General features: G+C 43.4%; 1 long non-coding RNA gene across 1 annotated transcript; it reads left to right on the forward strand.

Moving 5' to 3' along the window:
• The first annotated feature begins 206 nt into the window (after nucleotides 1–206).
• LOC125394527 (uncharacterized) lies at nucleotides 207–6958 on the forward strand. The gene is made up of 3 exons (XR_015001490.2): nucleotides 207–810; nucleotides 1218–1287; nucleotides 3395–6958. It is a non-coding gene; the product is annotated as an uncharacterized LOC125394527 (long non-coding RNA).
• The last annotated feature ends 308 nt before the right edge of the window (nucleotides 6959–7266 follow it).

Below are 7266 nucleotides of genomic sequence, written 5' to 3' on the forward strand. Positions count from 1 at the left end.
CCTAGCCCGTGTCAGTGTTCCTGGCTACAAGGAAACTGGTTTGCTGTTCCTGCCCATTCATTTATTTGCTGCAAACTCTGTAGCCTGAGATTATCTAAACAATGAAGCTGTTTGTTAGTCAATTAAATTATTCAGTTCACTTTTGTCTTTTGAGAAATATGAGTTTCATTAACTTTCATAACTTTCAAAACGTTTGTTTTCCTAAGGATGCCTAAGGATGCGTTATTCATAACGGGAACAGATGAGATCCAGGGTCCGACCCCGAGGGAAATGGCTCAGATCTACACTGATGACAAAGCCATTGCAAATTCACTCATTCAGTCAGCAAATCCTCCCAGGAATGGAGGGAGCACAAAGATTGCTTAGGCCCCTGAAAGACAATAGGTTGACTTACTTGTCCAGCCTTTTGACATTGCAGCCTCACGTTGTCTTCCCCAAAGTTCACATTCAATTGAGCTACAAAATCAAGTTACCCACCACCCCCTGCCCACCACCAAATTTTATAACATCTTAAGTAGATTAACTGATTTTGTGTTGGGCCACATTCATGTCTATCCTTGGCTACACGTTGGTCATGTTTACCATGACTGTCGTTGATAAATTACCCGCTTTGTCCTCCTGGCCACCACACTTTTGTTTTAGTTTCTTCAGGAACAAATACAAATGGCAAGAATTCTCTGCTTTTCTTGAGCCCGCATCCTGGATAGAGGTGGGAGAGATAAACACTGGAGGATGTGGCAAAGCACTGTGGTGATATTGGAAAGAACAGGAAGTGCTCAGAATCGGGAGGGAAGGCGACATTTAAATGAGGTAAGAGATGCCACGTGGATATTGAGGTAAACTGAACCTTGCAAGAGCTCTGAAGCAGAACCCTTAGAGGTGTCTTTTTTTTTAACGTTTTTCTTTTTCAGGTCTATTTCCTCTTCTCCCCCTCCTCTTCCTTCTTCTTCATTTTGTTTTGTTTTTTGTTTGTTTTGTTTTGGGGGGGGGGTTGAGCCAAGATTTTTCTTTGTAGCAGCCCTGGCTGTCTTGGAACTCTCTCTGTAGACCAGGCTGGCCTCAAACTCAAAGATATCCACCTGCCTCTGCCTACCAAGTGCTGGGATTAAAGGCATGCCCAACCTTTCTCAGATCTAATGACCCAGCCAGGGCCTTGTACTTGCTAGGTGAGCATTCTCCCATTGAGCTAAATTCCCAATCCGTCCCATTGTTTCCAGTGAACACCAAGAAGTCTAGGATGGGAGAGAAAAGAATTATGGCAGAAGAGGAAACTAGAAGGACACAGAGGTAAGAGAGCCAATTTGTGAAAGAGTTGATACGAAGACCTTGGCGTTCATTAAAAGTGACATGGGAGGCCGTTCTCATTCTGGTTCTATTGCTGTGATAAAACAACCTGACCATACATCACTAAGAGGAGGAAAGGGGTTATTTGGCTTAAAATTCCAGTTACAGTCCATCATGTGTGACAGTCACAGTGGCAGGAGTTTATGATAGCTGGTCACACCACATCCACAGTCAAGAGCAGAGAGGAAAGAATGGATCCCGTCTAGCTTTTTTCTGTGCTTTATATTTCAGGGCCCCTACCCTAGGAAATGGTGCCACCCACAATGAGCTGGGTCTTTCTTACATCAATAATCAAGACAGTTTCCCACAAATAAGCCCATGGGCCAACTAGGTCTAAATACTCCCCAGTTAAGACTCTCTTCCAAGGTAATTCTAGATTGCAACAAGTTGACACTTAAAATTGACCATGGTAGAAGAGATTGAGAGATTTTGCACAGGGAGAAACATGACCAGACTCACGTCTTATAAGATCTTTTGTTAATGGACAGAAAGTAGATCAGAGAAGCAGAAGAAAAAAGATAGGAGAATAGAATAAAAGCCCAGGTGAAAAGATGGCATAGAGTGGTCAGATGGAGGTGACACAGTATGACAAATGTCTCCACACATTTCTGAAGATAGATTGGATGGAATTTGTTGATACATTGGATATGGGGAAAAAGAAGAGAAAAAAAAATGACTCTGTGATTTGGTCTAGGCAACTGGACAAATGGGAGTGCTACAACTAAATGGAAATTTTACTAGAAGAAAATTATTTATTTATTTATTTATTTATTTATCTGTTTATTTGGAGGGAGGTTCCAAGACAGGGTTCCTCTGTGGAGACGTGACTGTCATGGACATGACTGTCCTGGAGCTTGTGCTATAGCCAGGCATGCCAAGAAATCAAAGATTCACCTGCCTCTGTCTCCCAAATACTGGGATTAAAGGTGTGCACCACAATACACAACTAAAGAAAAGGCTTTATTAAATTAATCTATAGCACTATCATATAGGTTCAAAACATTAAATAACAGGAATTTTATATAGCACAATTTAACATAAATTTATGTTGTAGATACTAAAGAGTTGCAACAGTAGGTGCAAGACCATGGGACTTCCTGATCCTATAGATCATCTAGAACTTTCCAGCCTGAGGAAGTGTGCAAACAGCTATTTAAAGGGGCAGCCAAGATGTTAGCTCAGAGATGACCTGCAAGAATGGAACACCGTTCTCCAACTATTATATACCTCAGAAGCCTATTGTGTTGTGCTCCAAGGTAGTCTGTGATAACAGAGCTCCAGGAAACAGGAAGTGGGAGCAGAAACAGACATCATGCTAAAATTCCTGCTTGATAAATTGGAAAATCCCATCCCTGAAACTTTAGGTTTTGTGGTTTGGAGGTCATAGTCTCCAGAACAATACAGCTTCCACTGAGCATCACAGAGAGACACTCATTAAAATTTAAATCACTGCCACTCCATTATCTTAAGAGCCCCATGCCCTGAGACCAGCAGACAAAGAAAAAGCCATTGTCTTGGATGGTAAGTTTACTACCATGGATAAACTGACCCAAATCACCCAAACACTACAATGAAAGATGAGCAGATAATTTTAGAACCCAGCTGTCACACCAGTGTGTTTCTTTGCACTTCCCCTGCCCCGTTATTCCAGTGGTAATTGAGCAAACACAGATGCCGCAGCCTGAAGAGAATCTTGGAGTGAGGGGCTCAGACCCCTCCAGACTTGGGTCTGGCCAGTCTTCCAGATAAGTTGCCTATACCAGGACAGGATTTAGCAATGGAGGCAGGAACTTACAAATGACGGTAAGAAAGACATTGTTGATGCCTCCTGGCCAGCTGCTGGGGAGAAGCAGTAGTTTTTCGGGTTACCTGCCCTTTGTGAATTCATCAAAGAATTGAGCCCAAGCAGAAATCCGGAATGCCCTTCTCAGCTGAATGAACACAGCATGTTAGATACAAGAGATGCAAGGGATGGGTGTCGAAAATACTTTGCTGCCCAGGCCTGGTTCTCCTTGAGGCCAAAGGCATTCATTAATTCTATGATTATCAGATATGCTGGCTGTCAAAGGCCCACAGCTGGACTTCCTTGAGGAAAGACCCCTATTGAAAGGAAATTGCCTTGCCCAGGTTTTCCTCATCTCTTCAAGACTAGCCATCATCCAATGACTAGCCAGCGATGTGGACAGGTAAGCACCTACTCCCTCTGAATTAGTCCACGATAGCTGAAGCCTCAGAGCCCTGCACGAACAGCTGGGACCTCGCTAGCAACAGGATCTCGGCTTAGTGTCTCCTATTCTCAGCTGTGCTTCACTGGCTCCTTTACTTGATGTTGTTCAAGAACATTCCCCAGTGAATCTCCAGCAACACAAATCTCCATTTCTGAGTCTTTTCCCAGGCAGTGAGAATGAAGACACCACACCTTGTCAATCCTGGGAGAAGGTGAAGAGGTCAAAGCAAAGGCTTCCCCTTACACCCTTGATTGTGTCTGAAGGTTTTTCTCCAATAAATCATACCATCCTATCATTGTCTATGACATCATTCAAAAATGTAGTTACCTACCCCATCTGCAGAGGATACATGCCAAGACCTCCAGGAATTCTGAAACTGGATAGTGCCAAACCCTATGTATCATTGCACTCAGTTTGCTCAGCAAGACAATTACTGAGTGAATGGCAGGTGAGTAATATGTACAGTGTGGATACGTGGGACAAAAATGACATGTCATGTTCTGGACAGGAAGGAACAAGATTTCCCAACTGTGCAGGCTTTGCTATTTAAAGCTCAAGAATTGTCTGGGGCTGGGGCTCAGTTGGCAGAGTGCTAACCTAGCATGTTCAAAGCACTGGGTTTGATCCTCAGCATCACCCAAAACTGGGCAGAGTGGTATGTCCCTGTGATCCCGGCACTCAGGACGTAAAGGCAGGAGGGCCGTAAGTTCAACGTCATCCTCACATTTGCAGCAATTTTGGGGTCACCTTGGGCCGCATGAGACCCCTTCCTCTAAAAGAAAAATCACAAACACTTATTTCTGGAATATTCTAAGAAACAGTGGTCAACTAAAACTATACACATTGAAACCATTGTTAAGAGGGAGGTACTGCAAAAGGAAAAACAACCAAACAAACAAACAAACAAAAACAACAGGGACCTCTCAGTTTACATTATGTTTCCCCAGTCTTACCGCAGCTCCACAAGGCAAGATCTTGGTGGCAAGGCACAGGGACTGACATCCCTCAGAGATGTCTCTGTCTGTCCCATCCCAGGTACATGCTCCTGCACACATGGAGACCCCCTCAGGAGACAGAGGAGCTTTGCTCTCACCATGGCTCCTTAGATCATGGAGCACACCTATTTTGCATACACATCTAATTTGAAAGGGTGCCACATCGGTGTATAGTTTTTCATAACTCTGTCCCCACCAGACGAGCGGAAAGAGTTAAAATTGCTGTTTGAAATATAGAGAAGCCAGGCTTTCTTGGCTATTTTTGTTAGTGTAAGCCAAGAAGAGCAAGCAGCTCCTTTTTTAGAGGCTTACAAAACAATTGGGAGATACTTGGTTTTGTTGTTTTGGGTGTTTTAAAAATCTCAGCTGACTCATTGGTTGGGAATAAATGTGTAAGTCAGCATGTGGTCTGACCAGTAGGATCTATCTATAGGAGGGGGAAAAAAAACTCCACAGCATTTACGAATGAGGTACAGTCAGTGGTCACATGGTTTTGTTTTAATTTCCTCCTATTAAGAAAAAAAAAGTAAAGGACTGAGGGCTGGTGAGATGATTCATGGGTAAAGACATTCTTGCTTGGCAAGCCTGGTGACTGGACCTCAATGACCAGAACCCAGGAAAAGGCAAAAGGAGAGAGCCAACTTCACAAAGTAATCCTCTGGCTTCCGACCCTGCAGTGTGCACTGAGCTGTGCAATGCCCCACCCCCAAGAATAATTAGAATCATAAACATAACTGGTTTTGAAGACTGTCAGGAGAGGCTTTCACATGTTCCCAGCCATAAAAGCTGAAGAAATTTGCCCTGATCTCTACCCATCCTGTTGTTTCTCTATGATGATTTGTTCGTGAGAAAAAGACGCCCATTTCAGCAAGTCTGTGTGAAAGGGAACTGCTGATAGCAGAAGTGTCTCATGAAGCTTGAAATGTGCATGTGGGAAATCCAAACTCAGTGGCCACTGAAGGCTCGATCACTCCTCTTTGTCCTCTGCCTTTCCCAAGTCATGCCAATGTCTTTCTTCTCCTTCAATTCCAACCTTTATCTCTGGCTTCTTTTCTTTTCCTTTTGCAGATTATCTTGATCTCCAACATCAACTTTTTATTTTCCCAGTGCAGGGAATCGAACCCAGGGTTTGTGCATACTCCGTTAGTGCTCTACCACTGAGCCACAGGCCTGATGCTCCAGTAGTATTTGGGGGCTTCTATCTGAGCATTTGTCAGCATTAGGTCTGACCAATGGGATCTATCCGTAGAAGGCAACTCTAGCTAGAAGAGTCCAAGTGGAGTATTATGTCCTTGAGCTCTCTGTATAACAAGTAACCCAATCTTGCTCAAGTCACCCAGCCTTGTTCTGCTACACGACTCACAGAGGAACCTAGGAGAATGAAGGTGTTGTCAAATGTATTCACAACATTTGAAGCTCTTAACAAGTTCTACCCAGTTTCCTCCAGGAGGAGATGATGTAGCAAAAAAGCATCCGTCCCTGTGTATCCTGTATATTCCGATTGGTTTTCCATGGTGTTTCCCAGCATGTGGCGACTAACAATCCAAAGAGTCAGGTGGATGGTGCTTATTTCTGAAAGAAAGGTGAGGAAGAGATCATTGTTACAGTCTTTTTCAAGATGACAGTAAGGGAATCACTAATTTTTTTTTAACCCAAAATCTATTCAAATTATGTAGGTGGGCATGGTAGCTCATACCTGTAATGCCGGCTCTCAGGAAGCTGAGCAAGAGGGCTGAGGCAGCTTGTTTAGCAGCTTAGTGAGTCCCAGGCCAGTCAGGACTATATAGTGAGACAGGCAAGAGGAGCGGAGGAAAGAGAAAGGGAAGTGATGAGACACCATGACCTAAAGCAAGTTGGGTAGGAAAGGGTTTATTTGGCTTATGCCTCCACATCACAGTACATCATCACAGGAAGTCAGGGCAGGAACCTGGAAGCAGGAGCTCATTCAGAAGACGTGGAGGGGTGCTGCTTACTGACTTTCTCATCTTGGTTTGCTCAGTCTGCTTTCATACAAAACCCAGGACCGCCATCCCAGGAGTGGCTCCACCCACAATGAGCTGGGCTCTCCCTCATCAATCACTAATTAAGAAAATGCTCTACAGGCTTGCCCACAGCCTGATCTTACGTAGGCATTTTCTCAATTAAGGTTCCCTACTCTCAGATGACTTTAGTTTGTGTCAAGGTGATATAAAACCAGCCAGCACAGGAGGGGAGAGGAGGACAGCAGAGGTGAGGAGAAGAAAGGGTGGAAAAGAAGGACTTCTGGGGGAGGGGGGCAGGGAGTTAGGAGCTTCGAGCTGGGATGTAATTCAGTTGAGGAGATCCTTGACCTAGGAATTCCATTTTTCAGAATACACACAAATAAGTCATAATAACGGGGCACAAAATATTATCCAGAAATACTTTCATTATAGACATGTCTAACTAGGGAAAGGTTACACATTCAACGGTAGGAATTCCAATGATAACTTAATATTCTATGAGTATGGTTCATTATCAAGCAACCTCTAAAAATAATCTTTTAATAACTCATAATATGTGAAAGGAAAAGATCAAAATATGAAATGACACACACAAGTTTATCTTAGAATATTTGCCTTTAAGGCATTTAAATCAGAAGAGGGGAACATGCGTCAAACTTTTAACAGTTTTTATTTCTGGTGATATGGGTAATTTTTGTTTTCTTCTTGACAATTTCT

This window comes from Myodes glareolus, chromosome 1 (genome assembly GCF_982192425.1).
Source record: "Myodes glareolus chromosome 1, mMyoGla1.1, whole genome shotgun sequence".
NCBI classification, from domain to species: Eukaryota; Metazoa; Chordata; class Mammalia; order Rodentia; family Cricetidae; genus Myodes; species Myodes glareolus.